The sequence below is a fragment of the Meriones unguiculatus genome, chromosome 10 (genome assembly GCF_030254825.1).
Source record: "Meriones unguiculatus strain TT.TT164.6M chromosome 10, Bangor_MerUng_6.1, whole genome shotgun sequence".
NCBI lineage: Eukaryota > Metazoa > Chordata > Mammalia > Rodentia > Muridae > Meriones > Meriones unguiculatus.
This window is the reverse complement of record NC_083358.1, coordinates 11,656,087-11,667,730: the sequence shown is the minus strand read 5'-3', so window position 1 is coordinate 11,667,730 and position 11,644 is coordinate 11,656,087.

Below are 11,644 nucleotides of genomic sequence, written 5' to 3'. Positions count from 1 at the left end.
GCTGGCCTTGAACTTGTGATCTTTCTCCCTCCCAAGTTCTGGGGTTATAGGGGTGTATCTCCATGTAAGAGCATATCCATTGTTTTTTATAGAAAATGTTCTTAGTGCTACTATTTCTCTTGCCATATTCTTCATTGTCAGCTTGACTGGATATTGGATCACCTGGGAGACACACACCTCTGGGCACATCTGTGAAGATGTTTCCAGAGAAGATTAACTGAGAAAGAAGGAGCCCACCCTGAATGTGCATGGCATCATCCATAAACACAGAACACAGAATCAGAAAACAGGGGCAGACAAAGTGAGATGTATACTACCAAGCCTTCATCTCTCTCTGTTTTCCATCCGGCCCAGATGTGAAGAGGTGAGGCATCCCAGCCTCACTGCACCCCTGATCTCTCCTGTCGTCACTTGCCACGATGGAACGTGTTCCCTTAAACCGCGAGCCAAACCGTACCCTCATCTGTTAAATTGCTCCTTGTTGGGTATTTGATTACAGCAGTGAGGAGAGTGGCTACTGTGTCACATGATTCAATTCTGCAAACCCTTTCTGCCGTGGAACCAGGGTGAGTATAAAGAAACTAAGGAAACTGGGATGTGATTCACACCAGGCCTGGCAGTACACACATTTAACCTTGGCTTTGGGAAGGAGGACTAAAGCAGGAGGGCCCTAGTGAGTTTGAAAACAACTGTGTTCTATGTTAATTTAAAAAACTGTTCACACACACACACACACACACACACACACACACACACACACACAAACTGTTCACACATAAGGCCACACAAAGGTTGTACAAAGAAGGAACAATAGGCTGTGAGGACTTTGAAAAGACCTTAGGACAACCTCACAGGAGAAGGGAGAACCAGCATGGCCTCCCTGAGACACGGGAGAAATGACAAAGTAGAGGCTGAAAGGAGAAGAAGATTCTGCCTATACAATGGAGACTGATGATTCATGTCAGTTGTTCAGACTGAAGAGTGTGGATGGGAAAGAGAAAGAGAAAAATGCAAACTTCTTGCACTGCACACACACACGCACACACACACACACACACACACACTTTGAGAGTAGGATGTCTTTTCACTCTAGAATCACACTGGGGCACTGGCGGCCCAGCATAACTGTTGTGGTCCAGGTGTCCTCTTGCAGTCTGCCAACACTGCTTTACCTGAATGGTGCTTATCTCTGCTTTCCTGCTATCCAATTCAAGGGTTCTATTCAGACCTCTCCTCCCTTCCTTCCTCATCCTTTCCCTTCTTTCTGGAGGAGACCATTTAACGAGGTTAGTTACTGTACGTTGCACCCCTTGCAAAGGTTGCCCTGAAGACATTGCTTCAGGTGCCTGACAAACACTATCTCATTTACATTTTATACCCACTGACCTTGGACATGTTGGGGCTCCCATTGTATAGATGAGGCAAATGGGGGCCTGGCTGATTAAATAACTGCTCAGAGCACACGGAAAATAGATGATGGTGCCAGGGACCACCTCCACAGAACTGATGCCTCACTGATTCCCTTGCTGACCTCCAAGCTCAATGACAGGTAACATCTGTGCAAATACACATGGAGATCTGGGCCGTGGAAGAGAGAAGAGAAGCTCAGCTAAGGATGAGAATAGCCTGGGTCTGTAGAGCAGGCACTGAGAAATGAGTTGTTACCGAGGGACAGTGTTGCTCTTATTCTATCTCAGGCTGAGTTTTAGAAACACTTCCTCCAGGGGAGGCTGGGGTTAGATGCTACCAGCATCATTCCTCAGTATCAAACTAGGTGATTTTACCCATAGTGTTTCTGCTGATTCTCTTTGTATCTCAAGCACTGATGAGAACAGCAGCCCCAAGAATGTCCTTTCTGGAGTCTAGGAACATCAGAAAAAGAGTTCAGGCTTCTGGTTCCCTGTTACCTCTATTACCTGAAAGCTATATTACCTGCCAACATCACTGAAACTCAGGTGAGAAAGCTGGACACTCCCCATTTGGGCCAACTAAACTTATCAGTTCAACCCCCACCATGCCTTACCCAAGTTTGGGGCAGTCATCTCCATGGCACCCATCCCCAAGGACCCACTGGTGCTGTATAGAAATGGTGGGCAAGCAAGATGGGAGTCATGAAAGACAGTTGGAGCTCAAGTCCCAATTGTTTGAGCTCTGTGTGGGCCCAGTACACCATTCTCCAAAATCATACTGGCATTTGTTGGCACCACCAATTATTTCCCTGGGCCAATTCTCAAAGCATTTTCTTTGTCTGCAGGGGTGCTGGATTGCTGCAGAAAAACCCTCCACTCACATCCTAAAGATGAGAACACCATGAACTGTCAGAGTCCTCTGCCTGAGCACAGAAAGCTGCCTTACAGCTGGGGTGGAAGGATGATGGGCACTGAAACCAAGAGCTGGGACATGCTGGACCATGACAAAGGAAACATCGCCACCTGGTGGCACCAGGAGAGATGAGCGACTCTTCTGGCCCATTGTCCCCCGGGGGGAACAAAGTTAACTTAGCCAGAAGTTTAAAGAGCTTAGAAAACAAAGATGGGTGAGCTGTTTATGGACCAGACCATAGGGAGGCAAAGCCTTTTCCTGGTCCACCCTGTCTAGTCTGCAGGTAAGGAGCAGAAAAGTGGCACTGAAGGACAGAGCATTCTCTACTTTGCATGATGCACCCACCACTGAATTTGCACTGAAGGTCTTTTTGATATCTGTGAGGCCAAGATCAAGGCTACAGGATCAAGTGAAGGGAAAGAAAATTTGCTGTGTTCTGATAACTGCAAAAAGCCAAGCAAGGGGGTTAGATTAAGAGAGTATAATGGCAGGTGAATAGACATACACAATGTACAAGAATTATCACTGGGCTGGAGGTAGCTCAGTCAGTAAAGTGCTGACCCCACCAGCATGAGGGCCAATGCCCAGCACTAGAGCTGGGTGGCACATGCTTGTAATCCTAGCACTGGGAGTGTGGAGATGACTGGGACCCACTAGCCAGTCAGCCAAGCAAAATCAAGGAATTTCAGGTTAAGTAAGAGACACTAGCTCAAAAAACAAGATGGTTGGTATCTGAGGAACCACACTAAAGATTAACTTCTGGCCTCTATGTGTACCAGTACATACATGCACACATACATATCCACATGTGTGCTCGCATGTATGCACACACAGAGACACACTCATGAATGCACAGAAAGAAACCGCCATGATAAAACTCATTTTTTGCCTGCTAACTAAAAACAATTTTAAAATGAATAAAAGCAGTTAATATATGCCCGCCATTTTATATGCGGGCATATATTTAATGAATAATTGATAATTAATTAATTAAAACAATAACAGTAAATCACTGGATGATCATTGAAAATGATCGCTCACAGCAGTCCCCTAAAGAAATAAAGGAAAATGAAGTGCTGTTATTGCCTGCGCCTCGCAGATGACCAAGCTCAGTCCTCGGAGACTAATGCACCTACTGTGGGCTAGGTCACTTCCATAGAGGGACCTGTGTAGAGCCAGGCATAGCATGCAGGCCTGCTGGACCCAGCCTCACTCGCCGAATGCTAGCTCCAGTTTGTTTGTTTCACGTGGCGGTCCCTTTGCACTGGATACGCACGGGGGGCACCTTACAACACAAATCCTTGAGACTGTAGAGATGCCTCAGAAGTTACGAGTTCAAACCACACCTGTAGAGGACACAGGTCCAGTTCCCAGCACCCACTGTGGGTGGTTCAAAACCACCTACAACTCCAGTTCCAGGTAGATGCCATGCCTCTGGCACGCACGTGAGACAAACACCTATAAGTGCTATTCCTAAATGACCTGCCCACAATCACATCATGAAACCTGCCTAAACCTAAACCCTAGGGTGAAGGCTTTAGCATGGTGCATTTTGGAAGTGAATTAGTTTTAGATGTGGCCTGTGGTGTGTCCCCCACCATGGAAGATGTGATCAGTGCCTTTATCTGAAGGGGACTTGACAAGAGTTCTTTCTTTCTCCACCACAAGGGGAAGATGGTCAAGTTTATGGCTGAATAAAGGACTCACACCAAAAACCAGGCAAGGCAAACCTTGATCTTGAACTTCCCAGTCTCTAGCTATGAACACTGTTTAAGCCACCCAGTCTGTGTTTAGCCCTGGATAAGCATGACCATGGACCAACTCATTCAAGATGCTCAGTAGATGCCTGTTTAATACATGAACGCCCAGGGCTCTGTCCCTCTGAAGTTCTGTTGCAATGCACTGAAATGGCATGCACAGTTCCCAAGACATAGCCTTAAAATAGTTGAGGGGACCCAGATAACTGTGGGCACTGGGAGTGGTAAAGCACCGTTAAAAATCACCATTCGGTGTTCATGACAAATTCTATACCTGTGTAGTGTAATCATTCCTGGTGTTCAATAAGCAGACAGAGGCATGGTGGTAGGGAAGTTAGAATCCCTACTTAGTCCCTGCTAGACTCTGTGCTACCGGGAAAGCCTTGAACACAAGGAAAGCTTGTCAGTCAGCCATCGCAACCATCCTCAATCCTGCATTAGCCATAGATACCTGGCCACAGTTAAGCACACGACTTTGGGTGATTGTCCTGGGTTCCTAGAAGCATGGGTTTGAACCAGTTCATACTAGGGTTTTATAACCAAAGGCCTCTCTGTGCCAGATGATGAGAGGCTTCCTGATAAAAGGGACCAGGATTGGTGGCAATGCTTTGATTGGTCCAAAATGCAAGCCTTTGTGGATGTGTTTGGTGCTAGAGGAAAGGCTGTGTGGACTGATAAACAGGCTAATAGGCTGAGCTGCCTTGTTCAAAGCTGTGACATCTGGCCCAATAGATTCTGCTAGGGTGGTCTTTCCTCTCCTTTGCACCATCTCCTCTCCTCTGGAACCATCGATACAGGCTGAGCTCAAAATATGGAGCAGGAGAGAAAGGCCTGCAGCCACCTGTGTAGAAGACCTCCCAGATACTAGGCATCATGATGTCTTGACAGCTCAACCAACCTCCACTCCACCCTGAGAACCCTAGCAGCAGCTAGCAACACCCCAAATTCTGACTTCTCTTGGCCCTGCCCTTAAACCTGATATGGCTCTTCCTACCATCTATCTGAGCTACCACAACAGTCCAGTATGAATTCCTGAGTTCAGGGCTTTCTGTCTCAAAAGTATCCTCAACTGTTTGACAGCTGAGGAGGTCCAGTGGCCACAGAGGAGCCAGTTTCTGATTCCAATGCTGGTCTCTGGAACAGCTGGCTACTGCTCCTCGGGTCCCTATTTGCATCCCAGCTTCATGAACAAGTGCTGCCTGGCAACAGAAACAGCTGCAGGTGAGAAGTCCTGGTGAGGAACAGACTACCTGAGTGCAGAGGCCCCAAACCTATCCTTGGGACTTACAGGCTTGAATGTACCATGCCATTCTGACTACCACTGGTCTCACCAAGGGTCCCACACACCTGCCATGATCCTGCTCCAGTGGGAGGTGACACCTGCACCTGTGTCGACCAGTGTTCAAATCCTGGGATGGCCCTCTGGGTGTGCTGGTCAGACAGAGGTGGGTACCTGGAGTTGTTCCACAGCAGCTGGTAACAACTGAAGAAACTGGCTCAACAGTTTGAGAATAGCAAGGACAGGAGGAAGGGAAGCAGAATAGACTAGGGGAGAACAGAGAGCTGATGAAAGTCCGTGAGGAGCCAGAGAGAAGGACCTGCAAGTGCTGGTCACCAGAAGGCTCCAGAGACCTGTCAAGTCTTCGGGACTAAGTGTCTCAGATCTCAGGCTGAGCACTGTAACATCAGTAACTGTCAAAGGCTGCGAATTCCCATGGTACAGGCAGACACAGGGACTGTAATATTAGGGGGCAGCTGTCCCCACCTACCTACTGCTGCCACTTGGTGCTGTCAGACACCAAAGGAGACATGATTGAGGGGCTTCTACACACCCAGCGCTTCTGTCTATATAGAGTAAGAGAGCCCTCGGCCGGGCAATCATAACAACCTCTACACATCATCAAAGCGATGCAGGCTGGGGTCAGTTTTCTTAGGATCTAAGAGTGGTAGCCTCCCTCCCACAGCACTGAGGATTCATGAGGAGGACTTCTGAGAGCGGAGGTGACAGCTGGTGTCAATGTGGGGAAGCTTTGCCCAGCCAAGCACTTCACAGTCCACAGAACACTGGAGTTCGTGCTCCCTTCTGGTGGCAGCGGCTGCCCTGTGAGGTCTGAAGCTAGAGAACTCTGACTTTGGTTCAGCAGATAATAAAGCAAAGGTTGCCATGGGGACAGAGCCCTTGCCCTCAAACATCCACTCTGCCCTGGAGAGCCCAGCTTGGTCAGAAAATGGAAGAGAAGTAATAGAACTGTACAGGGCCAACTGAGAAAGAATTAGGGGAGCTCTAGGTTCAGTCCCTAGCACTGTGAAAAGAAAGGAGGGACAGAGGAAAGAGGATAAGAAAAAGGAAGGAAAGAGGGAGAAAAAGGAGAGAAGGAGGGAAAGAGGGAGAAAGGGAGGGAGGAAGGAGCAGAGAGGGAGACAGAGATGGAAGAATATTGGTTGGCATTACATTAGATTCCCCCTCCCCCCCCCAACCATGAGATAGCCAGACCATCTGTTGCCAAGGGTTCCTGGAGCAGAAAGCCACTCTTCAATGCCTTGGGAACTCCTGTTCTAAGTGTCTCCAATTTTATGAATTAATTCTCCTGTCAGTTGTGCAAAGGCCAGGGCTGGTGCAGGATGACTGATAATAATGACACTGCCTTTGTTTCAGTTTGTATAATTTATTTATTGTAGAGTTTTGTATTAATTTTTATTTTAATATTGCATTAAAACGTTATCCTCTGATGCTAGAGTTCAATGGCTAGGTGGTTAAGAACACTTGCTATTTTTCTACAGGACATGAGTTCAGTTTCCAGCACCCATCTTGGACAGCTCAGAACTATCTGTAATTCAATCTCCAGGAGATCCAAGGTCCTTCTTGTGGCCTCTTCTGCACCACATACATAACACACACACACACACACACACACACACACACACACACACACCCCTATACATAATCTAAAATACAGAAAATCTTTAAAAGTACATTATCTCCATTATTGAGTGATCTGGGTTGTCCCTCCAACACTATATCTGAATTAAGAACCTCACCTGTCTCCATTTGTCCCAGCCCTAGGCAAGATGCTGCTGGATCCAATAACCTCATAAATGTCTGGATTTGCTCCATTTCTTCTGCTGTCACTCATGCATGCAGCTTTCTGCTCTATAACTAGCAGACTGTTCACAAGGGCTGCATAACATCTTTAACTGTAGGGCTTACTCACTTAACAATTCCTAAGCGTTCTGGTTTCCTTTTCCGTTCCTGTGATAAACACCTTCACCAAAAGCAACTTAAAGAAGAGATGATTTATTTCAGCTTGCTCTTCTGGTCACAATAACTCACTGAAAGAAGTCAGGGTAGACCTCAAGCAGGAACTCATGCAGAAACTTTCTGCTGGTTTGCTCGCTGGACCCTTCAGCTAGTTTTCTTATATGACCCAGGCTCACCTGCCTAGAAATTGTACCACACATAGTGTGGGATGGGTCTCACCACATCGGTCCTCAACCAAGACAGTCTCTTACGGATATGGACACAGGCTAATCTGATTAAGGCAATTCTTCAACTGTGGTTCCTTCTTCCCACAGGACTCTAGATTATGTCCAGTAGACAATACAAACTACTGAGGACACTAAATCATGGGAAAGGTACAAATAGTCATACTGGAGGCTGCATAGAAAACACAGAGGAGAAAAACCAGGAGCTGAGGGACCAGCTGAAATGGCAAAGTAACTGTCCAGACTAGAAATATCTATGTGTTGCCCTAGGAAACAGACTGTGGACATAAGCAGAGTTGGGAAAAATTTTAAAAGCGAAATCAGCAGATACTGAGTGACAGAATGTAGGAGGTCAAGGGTGCATCCTAGATTTCTAACATAAGCAAGTGAGTGCAATTGCCAAAACAGGCAAGCTGAAGGAGAAGGTTGGAAGTCTGACAGGCTAATAGGGACCACAAAATGAAGGGGCATCAAGATTAACACAAAAAGGAAGCCAGTCGGGAAGATTGGAAATCCTTCCTCACCTAGGCTTCATGCAACAAAACAGAGCATGCTCAAGAAAAGCCTGTAACAGACAAGTGTGGGAATGGGGAGCTATGTAAATGATCTATAAAGGGTCAAACACTATGGCTTCCTACAAAAGAAGCAAGAATGACAAGAATAATAAAATGGGTTATCTGAGTTAGCCTGGCTAGTGGTAGTACAGGGGTGTCATTCTTGACACAGTAAAGTCCTCTCTTCTAGGATTACCCAGAGTCTTCAGTGAACCTAATCTTGGCAAATGTGTCAATAAACACATGGATAAGGCAGGATGGAAATACACGCATGGTTGGGAAGGTTTTTCTTTTGTTTGCTTTTAGAAAGGAAGAAAAAGTTCAAGCAAGTAGCAGACTTTGCCGCTCTGGTATGAAATATCAGGAAAGAAAAAGTACATTGTGGTTTTGAAGAAGAAGGGTGAAAATCACGCTGCTGTATTGTAAGATGAAAAAGAAATTCTCAGAAATAAGCATATTAACGTATTGATCTTCAAAAAACAACACTTGAATTAATATTCTATTCAACAGAAATGCTATTTAAAATTGGGTCAAATGAGGGGTCTGAACAGGTGGCTCAAAAGTTAAGAACATTTTCTGCTCTTGCAGAATATCCAGGTCAGTTCCCAGTACCCACGTGAGGTGTCTCACACAAGCTGTAATTCCAGTTCCAGGGGATCTAATGGCCCCTGGCCTCCACAGGAACCTGTTTACACATGCCACATATAAACTTACGCCGACACACATGTATACACATAAATTAAATGTGTAATCATTTTTAATTAGGTCAGACCACAACCAAAAATGCTTTTGCTGTACAGGAACTGAGTCAAACGCTAACAGAGGCAGGCCCTCAGTGAACTCCAACGAGGTACCCCTGGCTGCTATGACAGACGACGCAGCCATTGTCTCAAAGCAACACCATTATAGATTGCTAATGTTCCGAAGACCAGAGATCTAAATTAGATCACAGAGAGATGAGAGCAAGGCGATTTCAAAGCCTCACTCCATTTGGGAATGAGAGACATAGAAGTTTTCTGTGACAACCTTCACACCACCCCACCACCAAAAAAATCAAACAGTCTAGACAGGAAGCCATAGAAGAGAATGCAATGACAGAGATGCTGAAGTGTAGCTCTTCATGTTGGCTTCCAGCAGGGGTGGGGTGGGGAAGAACTCAGTTTTCTTTAAGGGTCAGGTCACTGGGAGTTTGACCATTCTCCAGTGAATATATGAGCTCAAAGTTCAATTTGATTTTTTTTTCTTCCTTTTTGGCAGGAATGTCACAAGGGGAGGAGAGGGGGAGGTAGACCTAGGAAGACTGGAAAGTAATTGTGATCAGGACACATTGTGTGAAATTTCCAAATAATCAATAAAAATATCATGTTGAGGGAAAAAGTCACACTCCTTCTTGAGGCTTAAAAGACAGACTTACCTTTTATACAACCCATGATCCTTTGCCCATGGCCCTTTCTTCTTTTATTTCTGCTGTTAGGAGGGTGGGTAGGGATCTCTAAGGCTTTGTTGGCCAGTTTCAGACAAGTGAGGGGCCCAGTTTCACACACACACACACACACACACACAAATAAACCAGTAAAGGAAACACCCAAGGCTGTATCCAACGTGAACATACACACAAGTGCTAAATAAAACCAAAGCGGTGTGTTTGCAGAAAGGCACAGAGAACTCCCGATAGACATAGAGACCTAAGGGGTGTCACGTGACTATGCTCTAGGACTCACAGGCCTCCAAATGAGTTCCTCATCCTCTGCTCAGAACCCTAAGTTTTCCAGTAAGCTCTGTCTATGGGGCAAAGCTGGGGTCCCTAGAGCAAGATTCGTCCTAAGAGAGTTTCCAACTCTCAACCCTCCTCTTTGCCAAGTCTCACAGTGCCCCTAAAGGTCTGGATTTTTACACAGAAAAATCCTCTCTCTCTCTCTCTCTCTTTCTCCACAAATGGAGCCACAAGGGCTATGTCTCCAGCAGCCCAGGAGATAGGAAAAAGTAATAATACAGGCAATAAAAAGAATTTTTATACAGAAATGTATTCTGAGGCTACGATGTAAAAGTTCCCTTAGCAGGAACCACAATTTTCTTAAATAATCGTTCACATAATTGGCTACTTGTGGGAACAACTAATTGTGCGTGTAATCACTTGCCTGTACAGCTCAGCATCAACCAGTAATTAAAGGCAGGGCCGTCCTCGCTAAATTTGGCTCTAGAAATAATAGTAATATTTCCAAGAGTCCAATGTCTCCCTGCCAGGGACTCTGAGCCCCATTCAAATGAGTATTGTTATTTTTAAGAACATCTTGAGAAAGGGAGACCTGCATGCTCATCCTAAGCAAACAGCATTCAGAAAACAAGTCTCAAAGAACCGTCTTCAGCTTCCATTTACTCTACCGCCAGATGTGGAGGGGCCACGGGGCAGCTTCCATACTTAACTAGAGTTCCCTCCCTCTCCTCTTTCTCCCTTACTTCCTCCTCCTCCCTCCCCACCCCCAGCTCTGCTGGTGTGTGTGTGTGTGTGTGTGTGTGTGTGTGTGTGTGTGTGTTTGTGTGTGTGTCTTGCCCTAGTCCTCCTCCTTCTTTCTCTCCCCTTGAGTAGGTGTGTCTGGAGGCCAGAAATTGATATCAGATATCTTCCAAAAACACCTGCCACCTTCTTTTTTGAGATCAGGGTCTCTCGGCTGATCTGGAGAGCATCATTTCAGGTGTGTCATGGATCCTCCAGCCACTGCTTCTCCAGAGCTGGGACCATAGACACATAACCCATACCTGGCTCTTACTTAGGTGATGGGCATTCCAGTGCTGGTGCTCGTGCTCACAGAGCAAGCACTTCACCCACGAGGCTGTCATCCGGCCCCACTTAGCTTTCCAAGCCCTTTTTATAACCTATAGGAGGGAGGCAGAATCACTTCAGCCACCTTGGGTCATCTCTTAGAAAACAGGTGGGTCCTATTGGTGCCATAATTCCCCGATCCGACAACCCTTTCTACCAAAGGTCCCCATGTTTGGGATGTCATGGTCATTTTGTCTCTCAGCTGGGGACCCTGATCTCAAGCTCAGGTCTCTTTGGTCCAATCTCCTGCACAAAGACAGCAAGCAGTGACTAAAATTCAAAAACAGATCAAATTATCCTCTGACGCACATTTGAATTATCCTTCTCAGAGATGTGTCCATTCCTCCCCTCTCAATATCTATTGTATTAGTTAATTGTCTCTAATTCCTCTGAAAAAAATACCCGACAAAAGGAGCTTAAGAAAGATATTTTATTCCGGCTCACCGTTTGAGGATGTGGTCCATCATACCATGGAAGGCATGGCGGCAGCAGGAGCCTGAGAGGCAGCTGGTCACATGGCATCCACAGTCAAGGGGCAGCAAGATGTGAATGCTGGCCCTCGGCTTGCTTTCTCCAGTCTGGAACCTTCAGCTGTGGGACTCTACTGCCCACGCTCAGAGTGGGTCTTCCGCCTTTAAAACCTTTCAGGAGACACCCTCACGGTCACAGCCAGAGTGCTTCCTTGACAATTGTAAATCTCATCGAGG